Raw genomic sequence first — 24,243 nt, forward strand, 5'->3', positions numbered from 1 at the left:
CATGGTGGGGGATGAAGGGTGTAACCTCACACAAATAACACGCTAAACTTACTGTCTCCTGGCTGGTACAGAGTTTATGGCTCTTTTTTCAGGTAATAGTTCCCTGTTAATAGTTTGTTTTTTTGCCACCACCGGCATAAAAAAGCCAAACTGGTGAATTTGTCAGGTGGAGAAACAAAAGGTCAAATGCTTCCAACTGAGCAGCTTTCTGTCCAACAGTGTGACGAGTGGCAAAGTGACATTTGGGACATGGTGTGTTTCCAACCTTACACTGTAAAAATAACGGAAAAACCCTTTGTCACGTCACACTCTAAAACATTGCAGCTGTGTTTAGTTATGTCCACTTGCTACCTCTCTTTAATATACAGACCTCTGACAAGTTTTGGATGTTGAAGTCAACTTTACAACCAGTATCGGGTATTGGCCCAATCCCATATTCATTTACTCGTACTTGTCATCATAAAACGTCTCCGATACTATATGGCCCGATACCCCTTCACAGCAGCGTGATGTCAACCTCTCAATGGGGGATTTTCACACATATGCGCCGTAATTTGCGGACTATAAGCCGCTACTTTTGTCATATGTTTTGAACAGTGCAGCTTAAACAGTGATGCAACTAATTTATGGATTTTTACAGGCTTTCATGTAATTTACTCATGCGTCGAAATATGTCCGTCAGTAGTGTCCATTAACTGGCTGAAATCTGCAGTCCTCAGGTGGAAAAAATTCACACACAGAGTAAATAAAAAGTGTTATCTGTTTCAGTGGAATTCATCATCACACGATCCTGAAGAAAAATAATCCACATAAAGCCTCCTGAGTTTGGAAAACAACATCTGAAAAATACTTAAATTCCTTGTCATGGTTAAAAAAAGTTCCTCAGTGACTTTAGCACTTTGCACCAGTTCTTCCATCAGAACTCTGTCAGAGGCAGAGATTGTCCATCAGGTTGGTAAGTTTCAACCCTTAGTGTGGGTGTTCAGGCCAATGGCAGACCAGCTTGGTCCACTACAGGTGTAATCCCTTTGTTGAATGTCTGTGGCGCTGCGTTTGGACCCTCCGCTCCCCCTCCACGGCCCACAAATCGCACCAGAATTTGAGTCCCCACTCGTCTCGTTAACGGCTCAGTTAGCACAGACAATAGGCCATTCTGTCTGAACGTGAGGAAATTATCCCATGATCCACAAAGAAAAAATAAAATAATAATGTTAAAATTACTCCGTTTTGCATCCATGTGTTGTGGAGATGCCACACATGTTCCCAGTGGTGGGCACAGTTCTGCTAATCCACTAACCACTAATTATCGAAGCTAATGTTTTCATTTTCAGATTAGCTTTTCAAAATTTATCTTCCGATAAATTTTGGTCCAATAATTTTTAGACCACTAACATATTATTGCAAGCTTAGTGAATAAAGTTTTAACAGTTAATTAACATTTTTGAAGTCTGATATCAAAGATCTTAGAACCTACCTGTTAAATGTTTTGTAGTAGACTTATAGTTCTATCCTCCGCAAAACAGAGGAGAGCTGGTTTCAGGAGAAATCACTCTATCCTCTGGAATCAGAGGAGAACTATTAAAACAAAATGAGAGTAGAAAAAATAATTTCTCTTGACACTCTACTAATTAGCCGTCAATGTCACCCATCATACAGACGCATACAGTTTTGACTTATGGTTAAAATATTAACCAAACTAATTTTGGACAAGTTATTTAAATTAATGTCACGTCTGAAGTTTTATAAAGTGAACATATCAGCTATATGTTTTAGTTTTAAAGTACTGGACTAATTTTAAAGGTTTTAGTGTGGGCATGGTGTATCTGCAGTGCAGTATAGGTACCGTAAAAGTTCACGACCAGGAGAAAGGCATTTGAGATGCTCTGATCAGGCTCCACACGGATAACAGCATTATACCCTTTGTATATTGTGCCTAAAGCTCTCGTGAATATATTCTCTGGGTTTATAGACATTGTTATTTTGTTTGATTTATGTAAAAATGCCAGAAGAAGCTCAGGTTGCTTCTCCATTAGTTTCAATTGGAATCATTGTGAGCTGCAATCACTTCCTGTTTGCTCTTTAATGTCTTGCTTATGTCAAACACTGTCTGTCCTCTTTGTTCCAGAGTAATATATATAAGATGTCTGAAATTCAGCTTGTGTTTATTAAATTCCACGCATCTTAAATGTAGCAGACACGGATTATCTCCTCCGGAAAATCTCCTGGTGGCAGGGCAGTGACAGGGACCTCTCCCTGTCACTTGCCTGTGGCATCTTCCACAGGTCTGACCAACTGATGTTACGGTTGACACCTCCCTCCCAAGTTGTCCAGCTTCCTTGTTGGCCCTGTGACACTGCCTTGATCTTGTAGGGCTCTTCCTTCATCCTCGTCACCTCCGCCACTACCATCTCCTTCCTCTCTTGTGATTGGCTTTGGACCAGAAGCGAAGCGCCTCTCCGCATGCTAGTCCTGCTCTCCCTACCTGGACTCTGCAGACAATCTCCTGATGTTGCAGCCTAGTGAAAGCTTTCTCAACTTTGATTTGGGCTTTCCACTTTCATCCGGTAGGGACCTTGGCATTTGTACTTCTTACTGACTGATCAGTGGACTGTCTTAACTCGAGAACTAGCCTGTTCTCAGCTGATAAAACAGAGAAGCTTCATTTCATCAAAAATAATCTGCCCCTCACATTTTCAAAATGAGTCCTCACAGACATAAGTAAACTTATTGATGGACAGTTTCAGTTCAGTTATTGGTGTTGTATATTTTGTAGTGCTGACGTCCACAGACTACATTTCAGTGAGATGTCTAGCAGTGTCATGTTTGTTAAGAAACACACTGTTAATGTTAAATTACAATATGTTGTAGTCAAAAAGTGATGTTACACGATTTAAGTGAAATGTTTGTAAATTAAAACAAAGGTAATGATATTGGTAGCAGTTACAGTCAAAACGTAAGGAACAACTGATGAATAAAAGATGTTTTCAAAGTCGTCATAAAACTGTAATGGTATCATTAAGTATTCGTATTGGTACTCGGTATCGATGAGTATATGTACTCATTCTGGAAAAAAGTGGTATTGGTGCATCACTATTAAAAACCCCGGACTCTGGCTTTGTGGCCAGAGAATCCTTTTAGTTGTTGGGGAGGGAGGTTTACTGACTACTGTTGCACAGCGACTCCTCCTGGTCTCTGTCGCTCTACCTGTCTGTGTTCTTGGACAAGACACTTAATCCACATGATCTCAGTACAACCAACTGTAAATGGGTACCAGCCTTGTATGAGGAAGTAGCCTGCATGGGACTCATCGACTGTACGTGACGACACCCATAGGTTATCTATAGAGACCCGGAAAAGCCGATATGAAGGACCATATCTGGCCATCGCCATATTGGCAACAGTGTCACCACTGATTCTGGTTACATCACAGTGGACCCATAAATGGATAGAGGTGCCATTTGGGTGGCTCAGTGTGTGACAAAAGAAGCCTAAACTGTCTTTGAGTCCGAACCAGCTAACCGGCTCATCTCAGTTTGTGTGTTGATTAAATCATATTTTGGGGGACTGTGCGGTGGCTCTCGTAAAGGTTTGCTTTGGTGTGGGTATTAAAAGTTATGAGCTGCTTATTTTCTCAGTAATCATACATTAAAGGGACCTAGCGGATCAGGCTACCAATAGCTGCTAAAAGTGCTAATGGCGATAGCAATACAACATTAAATGACAATAATTTTACTCAGTGCAAATATTGCAGCAGGGACGACTTTGATGATCTGTGAGGATGTCTCATCAAGTAACAAGCCATATTATTCCAGGTGTTTGCAATAAAATGCTCAAAAAGTAGCAGACACAGCCTTCATCAACAGCTAGCAGCTGCATCGAGTGGACACTGAGTTATGGACTCCCTAAGAATCAAAGCTCAGCTCAGTCACTGTCACTCAAAGTGATCATATCCCTAATTAATGCTTAACCCTATGTACGGTTGTCATGGAGGGGGAAATTATCAATGGAGACCAAAAGCTTTTTTTGGAGACTCTGGGTGCTCTGGGTCCTCCTACTCCCAAAGAAATGCAAGTTACGTGAAGTGGTGACTCTAAATTGGCCGTACGTGTGAGTGAGAGTGTGAATGAATTTGTCTGTCTATATGTGGCGCCCCTGCAATAGACTGGTGGCCTGTCCAGCATGTACCTAACCCCCCAGTGACTGCTGGGATAGTCTCCAGCCTAATACACCCCCCCACCCTGACCCTTACCTGGAATAAGCAGATTTAGAAAGTGGATGGATATGAACACTTACAGTACAGGCCAAAAGTTTGGACACACCTTCTCATTCAATGCGTTTTCTTTATTTTCATGACTATTTAGTACATTGTAGATTCTCACTGAAGGCATCAAAACTATGAATGAAAGGAGAGTGATGGAGTGCAGCGGCAGATGACCTGGCCTCCACAGTCACTGGACCTGAACCCAATCGAGATGGTTTGGGGTGAGCTGGACCGCAGAGTGAAGGCAAAGGGGCCAACAAGTGCTAAACACCTCTGGGAACTCCTTCAAGACTGTTGGAAAAGCATTTCAGGTGACTACCTCTTGAAGCTCATCGAGAGAATGCCAAGAGTGTGCAAAGCAGTAATCAGAGCAAAGGATGGCTATTTTGAAGAAACTAGAATATAAAACATGTTTTCAGTTATTTCACCTTTTTTGTTAAGTACATAACTCCACATGTGTTCATTCATAGTTTTGATGCCTTCAGTGAGAATCTACAATGTACTAAATAGTCATGAAAATAAAGAAAACGCATTGAATGAGAAGGTGTGTTCAAACTTTTGGCCTGTACTGTATTTCTGCTCTAAATTTGGGGATTTTAACATGAGTTTCTATGGGGTTTGACTCACTTTTGGAGCATCAAGTGAACATTTGAGGAACCACAGGCTTTAGCAGTCACGCAGTTTTTCTTTTTATAGCACCGTAAGTTGCTAAATGTTTCCAACATGCAGCAATCATGCAAATTCTTCCCAACATGAGTCAAAGCACGGTGCCAAGAAACAAACAAACAACACAAAAAAAGACATTGAATTAAACGTCAGCCTGCTTCTTGTCCATTTTCTGTAGATGCATCATGAAGATTATTGACAGGTATTGCATCTATGAGTGTAACCACATTATAAATCGGCTCAGAATCCTTAGAATTTAAGGATTTGCCATTAGGAGTAATATTATGACATCAGCATATAACATCTTGTTGATTATTGCTGTTTGCCAGCCATTACTGCATCACTGCTGCCATTTCTGTTCACATGGAAACTGATAGCAGACTGTACACTCGGTTGCTCTATCACTTTTATAAACTCCCTCATTTCCATTAATGTAAGACAGCATTATTTTGGTGCAGTGGTTAAGCATGTCATTTATTCATTACCTGACCCGTTCCCCTAAGGATGTGGCTCCTGACTGTCAGCTGTGCACATGAGCTGAGCTGTAATAAGGTTTTAAGCGTCTGTTCATTAATAATGCTGCACTGACATGATGAGAGGCCGATCCGTCCGTATGCATGTGTGTGTTTGCAGGCTACCATCATTAGACTTGCTGTCTGGGAAGCCAGACCTCTCCATCGTCTCTCCATGAGCTATCAGCTGCTCCCTTCAGGTTTCAGCTGCTGCAAATTGCTTGCAAATCTGTCAGTCACCTGATGGATTGCTCATTTTCCTAAATGCTGATATCATGCCGACTGTGCTCTTCACTTAAAGTGGCTGTACAGGAGCTCACATGCTATCAGACATATGCACAGACTGGATTAATGGCTTACATTGTACAACCCCAATTCCAATGAAGCTGGGACGTTGTGTAAAATGTAAATAAAAACAGAATACAATGATTTGCAAATCCTCTTCAACCTATATTCAACTGAATACACCACAAGGACAAGATATTTAATGCTCAAACTCCAAAACCTGGATGGACCTTTCAGCATTGATGGTGCCATCACAGATGTGTAAGTTGTCCATGCCATGGGCACTAACACACTCCCATACCATCACAGATGCTGGCTTTTGAACTTTGCACTGGTAACAATCTGGATGGTCTTTTTGCTCTTTGTGTCTGCCCATTTCAAATGAGCTCGGGGCCAGCGAAGGCAGCAGTGTTTCTGGATGTTGTTGATGTTTGGCTTTCGCTTTGCATGGAGTTTTAACTTGCACTTGTAGATGTTGCAACAAACTGTGTTAACTGACAACGGTTTTCTGAAGTGTTCCTGAGCCCACGCGGTAAGATCCTTTACACAGTGATGTTGGTTTTTAATGCAGTGCCACCTGAGGGATTGAAGGTCACTGGCATTCAATGTTGGTATTTGGCCTTGCCGCTTACATGTAGAAAGTTCTCAAGATTCTCTGAATCTTCTGATTATATTATGGACTGTAGATGATGGAATCCCTAAATTCCTTAGAATTGAACGTTGAGAAACATTGTTCTTAAACTATTCGACTATTTTTTTCATGCAGTTGTTCACAAAGTGGTGATCTTCACCCCATCTTTGCTTGTCAGCCTTTTGGGGATGATCCTTTTATACCCAATCATGATACTCACAATTAAGCCCAGGTTACACATAGACGGTTTTGTCGGCGAGCAGTACGTAGACTCGCGGTAGTTCCGGCTGTTTTCGCGGTGGAAAGGGGCGGAGCGCGAGCACATAAAAAAAAAAAAGAAAAAAGAAACTCCACTCCCCGCTGCTGTTTGCTGCGGGGCTGCGCCTCGCTCTTTCCCCAAAAAAACTCTCATAATTGTGTTTAGAAGCCAGTCACCATTTGTTTTATTATACATCTGTGTAGTTAATTAATAAAATATTCTCTACAGATGATTCGCTCGTGCGCACATAAAAAAAATAAAGAAAAAAGAAACTCCGCTCCCTGCTGCTGTTTGCTGCGGAGCTGCGCCTCCGCTCTTTCCCCCAAAAAACTCTGTCATAATTGTGTTTAGAAGCCAGTCACCATTTGCTTTATTATACAGCTGTGTAGCTAATAAGCAAAATAATCTCCAGGATGATTCGCGCGCGCACGCACGTAAAATAAAAAGAAAAAGAAACTCCGCTCCACGCTGCTGTGGTGCTGCTGCTCGCTCCAAAAACTCTGTCATGATTGTAAAATAAAGGATAAAAGAGACATAAGTCCTGCTCACAGGCTGCTACCAGATACAGGACATGTTCACATCTTCAAACTCCAGACATCTCCACGTCACTACATATTCAGTCCCTGATTGGTCATCGCGGTACGACAAGAACTGCGGCACTACAGGAAGCGGCAGGATGAAACGGCGATTAAAAAGTATCAAACGCCATTGTTCGCGTTGTCGCTGTCGTCAAGGGAGGTCTCCGGGAGTGCTCCCGGAATTATTCGACATGTTGAATAATTTTTTCGACGATTCCCGGTAAAGCCGGAACTAAGCCACGCCCCCTAGTGCTGGTGTTAACAACGGCGTGTGATCCTTAAGACGGCCAAAAACTCTTCAGGGACGCTTCCGGGAGCTCTTACCGTCTGTGTGTAAACGGGCTTTAGTGTCCTCAGTTCCCAAACGGTTATTGATTGTTGTTAGAAGGAAAGATGATGTAACACAGTGGTAAACATACCATTGTCCCAGCTTTTTTGAAATGTGTTGCAGGCATCCATTTCAAAATGAGCAAATATTTGCACTAAACAATAAAATTTATCAGTTTGAACATTAAATATCTTGTCCTTGTGGTGTATTCAGTTGAATAAAGGTTTAAGAGGATTTGCAAATCATTGTATTCTGTTTTTATTTACATTTCACACAATGTCCCAACTTCATTGGAATTGGGGTTGTACAAAAAGATGCTTCCTTGCCCATGCAAGGAGCTGAACCTGCTATTCAAACCCCGCTGGGACACAACACCTTCACTGCAGTTTGTCATCGTCCCACTGAGCAGGATGTGAAAATGAGCCTGGTTAGTGCCATATAGAGAAGCAGATTATGTCATAATTTCCCTTCTTTGCCTTCATGATTCTCATGGAGTTTTTTTTTTCTGTTCTGTCAAGCAATGCAGTTAATCAGCCATAGATTAACAAAATTTAAGGGAGTTGCTCACTTTGCTTTAAAAATGCAAGAAAAAAAGAATCCCATTTTTGTAGAGACATTCACTTATCTCAGCAGTGACATACATGTCTCTGAGTTCTCTGCCTTTGCATTTAAGAGACACCTGGGACTGATGGAATTTTGGGATTGTGGCACATAGGTATTTGGCCATGTCTACGTATTTGCAGGAGAACAAAGGTCCAAGTCATTAGGGTCCTGGTGTTTCCACTCTTACTACATGGTTTTGAGACTTGGACACTAACCAGAGACCTAAGGCAGCAACTGTATGCCCTTGATAGTCTTGTGGATAGTTTAAAGACAGCTTTCAAAACTACATTCGACATGACTGCGCCACCTATATTAAAACCACACCTCCCCAAAACACAGTCACCTTGGTTCAGTGATTACTTGCATGACCTCAAGCATAAGGCTAGAGGACTAGAATGAAAATGGCATAGTTCAAAATTAGAAATATTACACCTCGCGTTGCATGATGCTACTGAGACTATAAGCATGCACTATTGGCTACAAAATGGACCTATTACTCTGATTTCATCAACCATAACAAGCATAACTCAAAGTTCTTGTTTGACACGGTGGCAGCAATTATTCATGGACAGCTGCCTGTAAGTTGCTCTCCTTTTACAGCGCAAGATTTCTTGGATTACTTCCAGAAGAAAATAGAAGACATTAGGTTAAATATATCCCAGCATGCCTTAACCCAGCCACTACACCCTGCTATTGAGGTGGGTGCCATTACTGAGGTATTACCTTGATTTGCAGAATTTGATAGTATCTCACTAGGCGTGCTGACAAAACTCATAACGTCTACAAAAGCACAACCTGCTTATTTGATCCTATACCAACAAAACTGTTTAAGGATCTGTGGCCCACTCTTGGGCCAACTATGCTGGAAATTATTAATCTTTCATTAACTTCTGGATCTCTTCCAAAATGTTTCAAATCTGCAGTGATTAAACCATTACTTAAGAAATCCAATCTTGACCGTAGTCTATTGAAAAATTATAGGCCGATATCAAATCTATCATTGTGTTCTAAAATTTTGGAAAACGTGGTTTCACAGCAGCTTGTGGACCACCTTACTGAGAATAAACTTCTTGAGCCACTGCAGTCTGCTTTTAGAAAATATCATTCCACAGAGATGGCTCGCACTAAAGTGGTGAATGATCTTCTGCTTGCAATGGATTTAGACACCACTACAGTTCTGGTGCTGTTAGATCTCAGTGCTGTGTTTGATACTGTGGATCATCATATTCTACTCAATAGGCTGGAGAATCTTTTTAAGATTACTGGGAATGCCCTTGCATGGTTGACATCATACCTGACCAGTCGTTCTCACTGTGTTTTGTACAGTAACACTACCTCTAACCTTAGTGACATGAAATTTGGGGTTCCACAGGGGTCCGTCTTAGGCCCCCTGCTTTTCTCCCTTTATATAGCACCCCTTGGGCAAGTATTGTAGCATTTTGGGATTACCTTTCACTGCTATGCTGATGGTACTCGGTTATACATGCCGATAACTGCTGGTAATCTCATCCAAGTAAAATTCTTAGAAGATTGCCTTGCATCAGTGAGAAGCTGGATGTCTAGTAACTTCCTACTTTTAAACTCTGACAAGACTGAAATGATGGTTCTTGGTCCATTGAGACATCTGCATCAATTCGACCAGCTAACGCTTAGCCTAGGCTCATGTATCATACATTGCACTGACAAAGTGAGGAACCTTGGGGTAATTTTTGATCCTGTGTTGTCCTTTGACCTCCACATTAGAGATATTATGAGGACTGCTTTCTTCCACCTGTGAAATATAGCAAAGATTTGTCCCATCCTGTCTATGGCTGATGCTGAGACCCTGATTCATGTGTTTGTTTCTTCTAGATTGGACTACTGCAATGTTCTATTTTCTGGTTTGCTGCAGTCCAGCATTCAGGGTCTCCAGTTGGTTCAAAATGCTGCTGCCAAACGTTTGACAGGAAACAGAAAGTTTGACCACATTACACCCATTTTGGCATCTCTTCACTGTCTTCCAGTCCCTGTGAGATCAGATTTTAGATTTTAAGGTTCTGCTACTAGCCTATAAAATTGTTCATGGACTGGCACCTCACTACCTAGCTGACCTAATTAAACCCTACATACCAGCCCGGGCTTTGCGTTCACAGGGTGCAGGACTACTTTGTGTCCCTAGGGTGACTAAATGGTCTGCGGGTCACAGAGATTTCTCTTATCAAGCCCCTGTTCTGTGGAATGATCTCCCTGCGTCAATAAAATTTTCATTCTGTGGAGACTTTCAAGTCCAGACTTAAGACACACTTATGCTCCCTTTCATACGGCTAGCATACTGGCATAGTATGGTACTATGCTTTCTACCCTTTTAAATTTATTTTATTGGAAACGGAGCATGCCACGGCCTCAACTTTATCGAAACTCTGGGTCTTTTTGTGAAGCTTAGGGTTAGTGGCCAGTGATCACCTTAGTATTTCTTCTCTTTTTCTTGTTGCTTAATGCTGAAAAATTACACTGTATTTGTTGTCTTTCTGATGCCTGATTCTGTTTTTTCTCTCTGTTTGAGGTGCAGCTCCATCCAGAGATGGGTGTGGTGTCCCTCTTCTGCAACCCTCCCTTCCTGTGCACTGGCAAATTTTCCTGTGTATTTGTTTTGTAAATTGTTTTGTCTATTGTATCTGTACCATGGCCCAAGCAGAGGGTCACCCCTTTGACTCTGGTCTGTTTGAGGTTTCTTCATCAAATCATCAGATGGGGGTTTTTCCTTACCACTGTCACCTGTGTGATTGCTCTTGGGGTTGGTAAGGTTAGACCTTACTTGTGTGAAACGCCTTGAGGCAACTTTGTTGTGATTTGGTGCTATAAATAAATAAATAAATGAAATGCTATAAATGAAATAAATTAAATTAAATTTGTAAGTTAAATTTGATACTTATCTCTTCAGAGGATCCTTGGGTACCACTGGAAAAAAATTGTTACACAAACAATGATTTAGGAAAACTCAGAGGTCAACTACGACATTTGGGACATATAGTATGTTTGTCTGTCAGGACTGGTGGTAGCTTGACACAAGGAGCAGTAGGAGACCAATGCAAACTCACAGTCATGGCTAGTTGTGGAGAATAAGAAGCTTTATCTGATAACCAGGCAGTGGGTTCAGTACACGGGAAGTCAGACATACAGGCAGAGGTATCAGACATGGAACAGGCTGAGCCGTGGTCCAAAAATGAGCTGAGTTCGTGCAAATGACGTCAAGGAGTATAACAGGCAGGGCAAAGCAGGGTCAAAAGACAGGCAGAGTTCAGGGTAACGGTGAGGCGGCGAACGGAGTACACAAGTGAGGTCAAAAAACACTAGAGAGAGAGGTGAGAGAGTAAACAGAGTCAACAATCAGGCAGTGAGCTGTGGAACTGTGAGCGTTGAAATGAGGAGCAAACTAATCAAGGTGATGTGGAGCAGGTGTGCGGAGGTCTCTGGAAGGGAGCATGACCAGGGAAGACAGATTGTACACAGTGCAAGATAGTGAAGGAAGGGAGTGCACAAAGTGGAGTGATACAAAGATGCATGATCAGGTGCAAAGAGCGTGAGTGAATGAAAAACCAAAGCAGACAGAATCACAGTGTAAGAGATGAAGACACAATGGCAGGTGCAGGGTGTGGAGTGAACACAAACAAATGGTAATGAGGACAAACTGAGAACAGAAACTAAGGACGGAATATAATACTACAACCCCTGGCAAAAATTATGGAATCACCGGCCTCAGAGGATGTTCATTCAGTTGTTTAATTTTGTAGAAAAAAAGCAGATCACAGACATGACACAAAAATGAAGTCATTTCAAATGGCAACTTTCTGGCTTTAAGAAACACTATAATAAATCAAGAAAAAAAGATTGTGGCAGTCAGTAACGGTTACTTTTTTAGACCAAGCAGAGGAAAAAAATATGGAATCACTCAATTCTGAGGAAAAAATTATGGAATCACCCTGTAAATTTTCATCCCCCAAATTAACACCTGCATCAAATCAGATCTGCTCATTGACATTGACCCTATGCCATGACATTGACCCTATGTGTCTTTTTGCAAGGAATGTTTTTGCAGTTTTTGCTCTATGGTAAGATGCATTATCATCATGAAAAATGATTTCATCATCCCCAAACATCCTTTCAATTGTCCAAAATATCAACATAAACTTGTGCATTTATTGATGATGTAATGACAGCCATCTCCCCAGTGCCTTTACCTGACATGCAGCCCCATATCATCAATGACTGTGGAAATTTACATGTTCTCTTCAGGCAGTCATCTTTATAAATCTCATTCGAAAGGCACCAAACAAAAGTTCCAGCATCATCACCTTGCCCAATGCAGATTCGAGATTCATCACTGAATATGACTTTCATCCAGTCATCCACAGTCCACAATTGCTTTTCACTAGCCCATTGTAACCTTGTTTTTTTCTGTTTAGGTGTTAATGATGCCTTTCGTGTAGCTTTTCTGTATGTAAATCCCATTTCCTTTAGGCGGTTTCTTACATTTCGGTCACAGACATTGACTCCAGTTTCCTCCCATTCGTTCCTCATTTGTTTTGTTGTACATTTTTTGATTTTTGAGACATATTGCTTTAAGTTTTCTGTCTTGACACTTTGATGGCTTCCTTGGTCTACCAGTATGTTTGCCTTTAACAACCTTCCCATGTTGTTTGTATTTGGTCCAGAGTCTAGACACAGCTGACTGTGAACAACCAACATCTTTTGCAACATTGCGTGATGATTTACTCTCTTTTAAGAGTTTGATAATCCTCTCTTTTGTTTCAATTGACATCTCTCGTGTTGGAGCCATGATTCATGTCAGTCCACTTGGTGCAACAGCTCTCCAAGGTGTGTTCACTCCTTTTTAGATGCAGACTAACGAGCAGATCTGATATGATGCAGGTGTTAGTTTTGGGGATGAAAATTTACAGGGTGATTCCATAATTTTTTCCTCAGAATTGAGTGATTCCATATTTTTTTCCTCTGCTTGGTCTAAAAAAGTAACCGTTACTGACTGCCACAATCTTTTTTTCTTGATTTCTTATAGTGTTTCTTAAAGCCAGAAAGTTGCCATTTGAAATGACTTTAGTTTTGTGTCATGTGAGAACTAAAAGCAACCATCAGATAATAAGTAAACAAGAAGACTACATATGAACACATCAGAGAGCAATAAGACAATAAGCACTAAACCACAACTAAACTAGAACTGACGAAGAAAACACAGTGGTTCAAAAAACTATAAGTAAAGCAGAGACTGCAAGATAACAGAAAACAAAATTCGACATAAAAGCACAACAGATAATATTACGAATGAAAGGACCAAAATAGACAAGTGATAAACTCATGATAAAAATGCAAACACAAACCGGCAGGACAAAACTAGAACGGAACCGAATCATGGCAGAAGAATACAAAGTGACAAAGAAACAACGTGACAAAGCAAAATGGAACATAGAACAAACACTGAATGTTGAAAATAACCAACTAATAAAACAAAGCAGGAGCTGAAGGGGAGGAAAAGAAAGAAGGAAAGATGGAATCAAAGCCCCGAACAGGGCTAAACTGTGACATTCTCTGGGCAAGATCCATCATGTAGGAGACTTGGTGTTGTGACTTGTGACTGTGTTTGTTTGTCTGTTTGTGGCCCTGTGACAGACTGGCGTCCTGTCCTGGATGTACCCCGCCTCGCGCTTTATGACTGCTAGGATAGGCTCCAGCTCGCCACGACCCTTAATTGGACTAAGCGGTTGAAGATGAGAGTAAATACCAGAAACACTGCTCGTTACTGGCTTGCTGGCTACTATTGTTCCTCTCCTTCCCATCTTCTCTGTTCCTGTTACTCCGCCTCCCCCTGAGGAGGTAAGAGGTGGGGATGGATCAGCTGTCTCCCTGGGTAGTTGCCATCCAGGACCCAGGGTGGTTCTGTGTTGTGATGGAAGCAGTGGCATGTAGTACCCGCGCATGCTCCCAGTCTCAATATGAATTGATTTCTCTGGGGAAATAATCTGTGATAGACTGGCATCCTCTTGAGGAGGAGTCCCAGACTCTCATCCGCTTTCCACTATGGCAGTGGTGTTCAAAGTATTCCAGAAAGGGCCAAGAGAGTGCAGGTTTTCTATGCAGCCACTGGCTTCAGCAAGTGATTTCACTGATTAACATCACTTTGAGCAGATGGGATGAGTTTGTCAGTGCAGTCACCACTGCACTATGGTGTCCAGGAATAAGCACCAGCCTGATGGACCACAGGACCTACATAGGACCTACGTCTTGTTATGACACAGTAGTGACTTTATCATAAAGGACTAGCAAATAAATTGAGTTTCAAAGCGTTTCATGATCCTGGCTGAAAATCATCTTTGCAACAATTTTGTTTCAGTCTGAATCATGTTGCAAAGTTGTGAGCACTCAGCAATTCCTGCATGTAGCTAGGTCAGTGGTTTCTCACTTTGGGTGTTTTTGTGATTAGAGATGTTCATTTATCAAACTGTGGTGGAAAAGTTTTAAATGTTGTCATACAGACAAAATTCGTATATGTGTAAGTACCCAAAAAAATTGTATTTCTCAAACAGGCACACATTAGTCACATGTACCTCCTGAAAGTATGGTGTTAAATTTGTCTCATTAATACCTGCAAATGCACAGAGTGAGCACCTTTTGCACTTCACAAACACACTCTAAAAAATGAACCGCTGTTTCAATGAGAATAAGTGATGTAACAATTTGCTTAGATTTTTCTAATTATTTCAACATCCCTAAAGTTATTTCTACTTAACTAGAGAAATCTTGTGGCATTACCTCAGTTGAAGGTTGAAATAATCAAGGTGAAATAACTTTAAAAATCTGTGCAAATTGTTACATAATTTTTTTCTCATTGAGACAGCAGTTACTTTTTTACAGTGCACAAAATACCGATTTGTAACTTGTTTGTTGGTTTTTACAAATAAATGTGTATTTGTATACAGTATGGTTTTACATATAATAAACACTATATACTGAATTTGGTATGATGGATTTTCACTCACATCAGTCAAAATGTCCCATCCCATCGCAATATATTTCCATTTCCATTAAAAACTCCTTGCATGTACCGGACACAGCAGTCTGGATGTGCCCAGTCGAAACAGAGAAAAGAAATGAAGGTCAGCACTTACACTTGCCGATTTGAGGAAAGTGGGTTACCGTATTTCCTTGATTAAAAGCCCAGGCGTTTATTTTTTTTTCAAACCATGCTCAGACCCAATGCCTAAATGAGGCAAGGGTGTAATTCAAGGCCGACAGTTATTAACAAAATGCTGCTTGCTGCCTGCACTGTAATATGTTGTTAAATTTCACATATATCCCTGGGTGAGATGAACTAAACCACTTTAGATCAGAGCCCTCTGCATGGCTGCAAACCCTCTCCAGAGCCTGACACTCACCTGCTTTAATGACAGAGACCACAAGGGCTGTGATTGCTCACTTTTATGTTTTCATTCTTTCCTCTCCCATCATATTTTAATAGTTTTTGCAGTGCGCCCGCTGGTTACTTTTCGATCATGGACCAAATATGTTTGGCAGAAAAGTCTGTAAATATGACCAACTTTACAACATGGAGTCTAAAAACTACAAAGACACTCAAATGACCTGCAATTCATGGAGGGAAACTGTACGTATCGTTGATGTGGAGGTTGACGATGGTATAAAGAAGTGGAGCTTGTTGAGGAACAAATTATTCCAGAAAAAGCCACTGTTCCCCAGATAAATTGCAAAAAGGAGCGACGGAGAACTTTATAAAGGTCACGCACACATCAATGTCATCGCATGGCCACAAAGTTAAGGAGCTGGAGAAACATAAATCAAACTTTAGGATTTTAAGGTACCACTCCACAGTGGTTTTAGAAAAAAGAGTGACTCGACCAAATGTAATTATTTTAATGGACATAATGTCTGACGCTTATTAGTGAGTTTTTGGCACGTTAAGTTGTTCACCAGTATGATGGCCTGTGGAAAGAAAAGGTATATGCAAAACTGAAAATTCTGTGTGTGAAGTGTCATTCAGCATTTGTGGATCACCACAAATTACGTAATTTACCGCAAATCCGCATGCACAGATCCACAAACAAATAGCTCTTGATTCACACAAAGCAACACTGTCATCCATTAAATGGTAGTATTGTTCTATGCATTGATGTTGCTATGGTTTGTGTTGTGTTGAGCAGCGTGTTGTTTGTGGGTCTTCAGGAAAAAGACTTGCTGATGGAACAAAACAACTTTATTATAGATCTCTTAATATACAGTGTCTGTCTGCTTGCTCTCATCAGATCTTATCTCCCAAGTCAGCTCCGACTTTGAACCAGGGGCAGATCCAGCCTTTATAAATGCCTGGGGCCCCCTGCTGGTTCCTTTCAGACACCACAGTCCTCCCCTGAAACTTATTACTGCACCTTATAACAAAAAACGTTTTTTTCACACTTTTCACACTTCACACTTTTTAATCAAACTACGCTGTTCTTCTGAACAATGTCTTGAACGTCCCATTTTCCTCAGGCTTTTAAAGAGAAAAGCATGTTCAACAGGTGCTGGCTTCATCCTTAAATAGGGGACACCTGATTCACACCTGTTTGTTCCACAGAATTGACAAACTCACTGACTGAATGCCACACTACTATTATTGTGAACACCCCCTTTTCTACTTTTTTTTACTAATAGCCCAATTTCATAGTCTTAAGAGTGTGCATATCATGAATGCTTGGTCTTGTTGGATTTGTGAGAATCTACTGAATCTACTGGTACCTTGTTTCCCATGTAACAATAAGAAATATACTCAATACCTGGATTAATCTTTTTAGTCACATAGCACTACTATTATTCTGAATACTACTGTAGATGGTACTAGCTCAAACCATGAAAAAACTGTTTGTACAGTTTTTTCTGAAATAATTGAAACTGAAGCACCAGTGTCCAACCCAAGTTTCTGACCATTTACATCTAGATACACAAAATGAGGTTTTACGTCACCATATACTCCAAATAAATTCAGTTCACCCTTTTATGTTACCTTCTTTGGTTTTAACCTGTAAGTCTGAATTCACTCACTTACTCATCTTCAACCGCTTAGTCCAATTAAGGGTCGTGGGGAGCTGGAGCCTATCCCAGCAGCCATAGAGTGTAAGGCGGGTACACCCAGGACAGGACGCCAGCCTGTCACAGGGCCACAAACAGACAAACAAACACATTCACACCCACTACCACACGTATGGACAATTTAAAGATCCCAATCCACCTAACCCACATGTCTCTGGAGCACCCGAAGGAAACCCAGGCAAACATGGGAAGAACATGCAAACTCCACACAGAAAGGCCACAGGTAGGAATTGAACCCATGACCTTCTCGCTTTGAGGCAACAGTGCTAACCACTAAGCCACCATGCTGCCAAGTCTGAATTCACTGTACCCTTAATTTTTGGTGCTTTGCATGACTTCAATTGTCACTGTGCTGGTGCCATTGTGCAATTACTGATGTCATGGCGTTATATCATCTGCAGCCCTGCCTTCTGGGTGTTGCCTCTTCTTTCCCTCCTTGTGGTGAAGTCACTCATTCTTTCTGCAGTAGCATGCTTATTCTCAGCATACTCCTCTTTTTGTGGGCAGTCCTCTTGCTTTGATGGGCTTTTGGTCTCCATTTCCGTCAGATGATTGGTTTTCAGCTTGGACACACCCTTCTTGTCCACTGGAATTCATGCCGTTTCTGTCTATTACATGGCCATGTTTAAAACATGAGCAGCATTGTGCACTCTTAAAATGGCATTCATTGATGGTATATCCACTTTTTCCACATCGAAAAAGCTGTTTTTTTTCTCTTAAAACAATCTTTGCCCCGCCAAGTCGTTCTCCAAAACTCATTGCGTTTTTCTGAGCCATTTCAAAAGTCAACCTTATTTTGTGTGCTTCAGACAGAGTTCTTTTTCTTGAGTGGCATTGAACAGGCAGTCTCTTAATGTTAAACTCTTCACACCAAAAATGAACTGATGTCTGAGAGCTTCACTCAGAAAGGCCTCAAATTTACATGTTGCTGCAAGTTTTCTCAGGCATGCCAAAAAGTCACTTACTGATTCATTTTGTCTCTGCTTTCAAGTGTGAAACTTATAGCGTTCATGATGTAGTTTGTCTTAGAAACAAAATGTTTACTCAATAGTTCAAACAATTCTTTTAGCTCACAGTCTGCAGGCTTCCTTGGTGCCGTCAAGTCCTTCAGTAGCGTATACATTTTTCATGCGACCATGGCTAAATACACTGCCTTTGACTGACTGCTGTCCATTTTTAAGCTGTTTGCAAAAAATAATTGCATCAAGCGGTCTTCATAATCTGTAAAGAATTCTTCGTCTGGCTGGAACTTGAGCTCTCCCTCTGTCAAACCACGGTTGCAGCATTCTGCCGTGCTCCACAGCTGCTGTAGGTGCCTCATGTGCCACACCCGTATAGTCGTCCATTACGACTTATCCATGGAATATACCACTCCTCCTCTCCATAAGACACTGTTGTGTTTAACATTATATTGTTTGTGGGTCTCCAGGAAAAAGACTTGTTGATGGAACAAGATGACAATACAGTATCATACAATATCCTCCTGCTCGCTCTCATCAGCTCTCATCTCCAGACTCAAATCCGACTCCGAACCAGGAGCGGATCCAACCTTTATAAATTGCCTGGGGCGCCCTGCCAGTTCCTTTTAGAGACCGCAGTTTGCACTCTCCTCAACTGAACTTTTGCTTTGCGGTGAAACAATGGCCGAAGGACAGCACCTATTCCTTGCCCTACGTTAAGATATGTGAAAACAGCATATATACCATGAAAATACAATGAAAACAATAATAACACTGCCATTGGCTGTGTTATTATTGTTTAAAATATATACTATTTTATCAATGAAAACAATAATACAACAATTAATGCATAGATGACAGCATTGCTTTGTGTGAATCGGGAACTATTTGTTTGTGGATCTGTGCAGTTTTGTGGTAAGTGTCTCAAAATTATATAACTGAGCAAGGTGATGAATATATGTGATCGGTGATTCACAAATGCTCAATCACAATTCACAAACAGAATTTCAAGTTTTGCAAATGCCTTTTTTTACAAATGAAAAAATTATTTAGAAATACACATTTGTAAAAACTAACACACAAGCCACAAATCAGAAATTAGTGTTTATGGATTGCAAAGCGTGTGCAATTCAAGAAACACTTCCAGATCACCCTCTGTGCATTCGCAGGTATTACTGGATAGTCTTCCTTCCTACTCTCACCTATGGTCATGGGGGTTGGGTCATGACCGAAAGAACTATATTGCGGGTACAAGTGGATGAAATGGATTTCCTCAGGAGGATGGCTGGTGTCTCCCTTATACCCCGCCACACTAGAGGACGAATGCCATTCCAAAAAAAAGTTCGGCCCACAATCTTGGTATTCGGACACTGTCCTCTGCAATTCTTATTCCCTCCCAGATGTGGCATGAATTTTTTTTTTTTTCATATTTCACCTGATTCGGCGAATCATTGGCTTGTGCTCAAGTGTGAGGAGGCCCTTTGTGATAAGGTGAGAAGCTCAGTCATCCGTGAGGAGCTCGGAGTAGAGCCAGTAACTTTCGCGTTGAAAGGAGCCACCTGAGGTGGTTTGGGCATCTGATAAGAATGCTCCCTGGGCCCCTCCCTAGGGAGATATTCCAGACATGTCCAGCTGGGAGGATACTCCAGGAAAGACCCAAAACTAGGTGGAGTGATTATATCTCCACACTGGCCTGGCTGGGAATACTTCGGTACCCCCTCAGTCAGCGGAGGTTAATGTGTCCCAGGAAAGTGAAGTTTGGGGTCCCCTGCTGGAGCTGTTGCCCCAACGACCCGGTCCCGGATAAGCAGTTGAAGATGAGTGAGTGATACAACCTTCAACTACTCTCTGCCCCCCAGGATTCATCAGTTGCTGACCTTGTGGACTACTACAACAGTAGCCTCAGCTCCATCCTGGACTTTCATACTCCACTTAAAACTCAAACTGTCACTTTCACCCGTTCAGCTCCCTGGTTTACTGACCAGCTTAGGGCAATGAAAAGGTCTGGCTGCGTCCTGGAGCAGGCCTACAGGCCTACAGTTCTACCACTAGGTGCTGTGTGTATGTATGGTCGAGGCTGTGTGGATATTTACACATGTTCCTAAGTATAAGTACCAGTTGGTAAATTCAACACTGTGTAGAACTGTGCATACACACAGTTTAAGCACAAATCTGTGCTTTCATAAATGAGACCCCTGAAAATTTGTACCATGCATACATGCATGCCTGAGTTCAGACTTACAGAGCTTCTGCTTTCATATCTATAGATAGATATACTGCATTTAAGTAGTTGTATGTTCATGAACATTTCATGCATTTTTCTCATATAATTTCATGAACATGTATATGCTGCATTTGTAGCATTCAGCTAGAAGGGTTGAAAATTTGTGCCCCTGCTTTTGTGAGTTGGTAGTTGTAAATCTGAAGTACTAATAGGAAAAAAAACGCGTTTAAAGTATATCTCTGAAACTGTGTGGTTTCAGTCTGAGCAGGTATACCACAGTGTTTGTAATTCTACACACTCCACGTCAGCTCTCTTCGGTTTTATTTAGTTGTCATATTTGTGTTACATATTGTTTGCTGCACATTGCTGGAATTCCATTCTGCTCTTTCACTTTCTTGCTTCTCATATCTGTAACTGGCTTTTGTTGTTGTTGTTGTTGTCGCCTCCTAAAGAACCCACCAGGGTTTCAGTCCTGGCTGTCAGTGTTGCACAAACAGCAGCGCTGCTACATTTGTTATATGTCTTTTGTCAACCAGTGAGCAAGGCACTGACTTTGTGAGCAAGCACCATTCAATAACACAGATCTCCCACTGAGCCGGCGCTCTCGTAACGCACCGCCGGCTACACTCTCGCTCGGCCGTAGCTCTCATCAGTCCAACCTCTCATCAGAGCTGTCAGTTGATCGACCCGCTGAGTGCATAAACCAAGTTGCGAGGCGCCGTCTGGTAACACAACGCACAACAAAACAACAAACACAGTATAGAGAGAAGCAGCCACCAAGGAGAGATGGAACAGCTACGTTTTAGCGTTGAACACGCTTTAAGTTACAGCTCAAAACCATAAACAGCCAGTAGCAGGTTTCCATCCCAGCTGCTGAGGAATAAAACCAAATATGTAGCAAAAGAGTAGGAATGTTGCTTCAGATTGCTTTTTATGACCAACATTCATCAGCAGCTGTGCACAAGACTTCCAGTAAATTAGCCTCCTACTTGGCGTTGAAAAGCAGCTCTTCTTGGCTCTTGTCCTTCCGCCGACTCGCTGTTCATCAGTTTGCATTTTGTGTGGATCAGCTTACACACAGGAAATTTTGCTGAGTAAAATTTACTCTGCTGGGATAGTATTTGATCCCAGTGTAAATAGAGTGAAGTACACTCTATCACAGTGCTAAATCACCTCAAAACAGTGTCAATCAATCAATCAACTTTTTTCTTATATAGCGCCAAATCACAACAAACAGTTGCCCCAAGGCGCTCCATATTGTAAGGCAAGGCCATACAATAATTCTGAAAAACCCCAACGGTCAAAACGACCCCCTATGAGCAAGCACCTGGCAACAGTGGGAAGGAAAAACTCCCTTTTAACAGGAAGAAACCTCCAGCAGAACCAGGCTCAGGGAGGGGCAGTCTTCTGCTGAGACTGGTTGGGGCTGAGGGAAAAAAACAGGAAAAAGACATGCCGTGAAGGGGGGCAGAGATCGATCACTAATGATTAAATGCAGAGTGATGCATACGGAGCAAAAAGAGAAAGAAACAGTGCATCATGGGAACCCCCCCACAATCTACGTCTAAAGCAGCATAACCAAGGGATGGTCCAGGGTCACCCGATCCAGCCCTAACTATAAGCCTTAGCGAAAAGGAAAGTTTTAAGCCTAATCTTAAAAGTAGAGAGGGTATCTGTCTCCCTGATCTGAATTGGGAGCTGGTTCCACAGGAGAGGAGCCCGAAAGCTGAAGGCTCCGCCTCCCATTCTACTCTTACAAACCCTAGGAACTACAAGTAAGCCCGCAGTCTGAGAGCGAAGCGCTCTAATGGGGTAACATGGTACTACGAGGTCCCTAAGATAAGATGGGACCTGATTATTCAAAACCTTATAAGTAAGAAGAAGAATTTTAAATTCTATTCTAGAATTAACAGGAAGCCAATGAAGAGAGGCCAACACGGGTGAGATATGCTCTCTCCTGCTAGTCCCCGTCAGTACTCTAGCTGCAGCATTCTGAACCAACTGAAGGCTTTTTAGGGAACTTTTAGGACAACCTGATAATAATGAATTACAATAGTCCAGCCTAGAGGAAATAAATGCATGAATTAGTTTTTCAGCATCACTCTGAGACAAGACCTTTCTGATTTTAGAGATATTGCGTAAATGCAAAAAGGCAGTCCTACATATTTGTTTAATATGCGCTTTGAATGACATATCCTGATCAAAAATGACTCCAAGATTTCTCACAGTATTACTAGAGATCAGGGAAATGCCATCCAGAGTAAGATTTGTGGGGCCAAGTACAATAACTTCAGTTTTATCTGAGTTTAAAAGCAGGAAATTAGAGGTCATCCATGTCTTTATGTCTGTAAGACAATCCTGCAGTTTAGCTAATTGGTGTGTATCCCCTGGCTTCATGGATAGATAAAGCTGGGTATCATCTGCGTAACAATGAAAATTTAAGCAATACCGTCTAATAATACTGCCTAAGGGAAGCATGTATAAAGTGAATAAAATTGGTCCTAGCACAGAACCTTGTGGAACTCCATAATTAACTTTAGTCTGTGAAGAAGATTCCCCATTTACATGAACAAACTGTAATCTATTAGACAAATATGATTCAAACCACCGCAGCGCAGTGCCTTTAATACCTATGACATGCTCTAATCTCTGTAATAAAATTTTATGGTCAACAGTATCAAAAGCAGCACTGAGGTCCAACAGAACAAGCACAGAGATAAGTCCACTGTCCGAAGCCATAAGAAGATCATTTGTAACCTTCACTAATGCTGTTTCTGTACTATGATGAATTCTAAAACCTGACTGAAACTCTTCAAATAGACCATTCCTCTGCAGGTGATCAGTTAACTGTTTTACAACTACCCTCTCAAGAATCTTTGACAGAAAAGGAAGGTTGGAAATTGGCCTATAATTAGCTAAGATAGCTGGGTCAAGTGATGGCTTTTTAAGTAATGGTTTAATTACTGCCACCTTAAAGGCCTGTGGTACATAACCAACTAACAAAGATAGATTGATCATATTTAAGATTGAAGCATTAAATAATGGTAGGACTTCCTTGAGCAGCCTGGCAGGAATGGGGTCCAATAAACATGCCGATGGTTTGGACGAAGCAACCAATGAAAATAACTCAGACAGAACAACCGGAGAGAAAGAGTCTAACCAAATACCGGCATCACTGAAAGCAGCCAAAGATAACGATACATCTTTGGGATGGTTATGAGTAATTTTTTCTCTAATAGTCAAAATTTTGTTAGCAAAGAAAGTCATGAAGTCATTACTAGTTAAAGTTAATGGAGTACTCAGCTCAATAGAGCTCTGACTCTTTGTCAGCCTAGCTACAGTGCTGAAAAGAAACCTGAGGTTATTCTTATTTTCTTCAATTAGTGATGAGTAGAAAGATGTCCTAGCTTTACGGAGGGCTTTTTTATAGAGCAACAAACTCTTTTTCTTCTAAGTTAGTGAGACGCCATTTCCTCTCCAACTTACGGGTTATCTGCTTTAAGCTACGAGTTTGTGAGTTATACCACGGAGTCAGACACTTCTGATTTAAAGCTCTCTTTTTCAGAGGAGCTACAGCATCCAAAGTTGTCTTCAAAGAGGATGTAAAACTATTGACGAGATACTCTAACTCCCTTACAGAGTTTAGGTAGCTACTCTGCTCTGTGTTGGTATATGACATTAGAGAACATAACGAAGGAATCATATCCTTAAACCTAGTTACAGCGCTTTCTGAAAGACTTCTAGTGTAATGAAACTTATTCCCCACTGCAGGTGTAAAATCAACTCTTACTGGAGTAAAACCACTTGC

At 41.4% G+C, this 24,243-nt stretch overlaps 1 protein-coding gene and 1 long non-coding RNA gene across 3 annotated transcripts in view; one reads left to right on the forward strand and one right to left on the reverse strand.

Annotated features, from left to right (window-relative positions):
- The window catches only part of LOC117524068 (carbohydrate sulfotransferase 8-like), a 936,330-nt gene that overhangs the window by 731,934 nt on the left and 180,153 nt on the right, over positions 1 to 24,243 (forward strand). The gene's annotated exons all lie outside the window — the stretch shown is intronic.
- LOC117524085 lies at positions 3,121 to 23,022 on the reverse strand. Its single transcript, XR_004564704.1, has 4 exons — positions 23,011 to 23,022; positions 21,991 to 21,993; positions 21,743 to 21,748; positions 3,121 to 3,200 (listed from the first exon to the last, which is right to left on the reverse strand). It is a non-coding gene; the product is annotated as an uncharacterized LOC117524085 (long non-coding RNA).

Source organism: Thalassophryne amazonica, chromosome 2 (assembly GCF_902500255.1).
Source record: "Thalassophryne amazonica chromosome 2, fThaAma1.1, whole genome shotgun sequence".
Classification (NCBI taxonomy): domain Eukaryota; kingdom Metazoa; phylum Chordata; class Actinopteri; order Batrachoidiformes; family Batrachoididae; genus Thalassophryne; species Thalassophryne amazonica.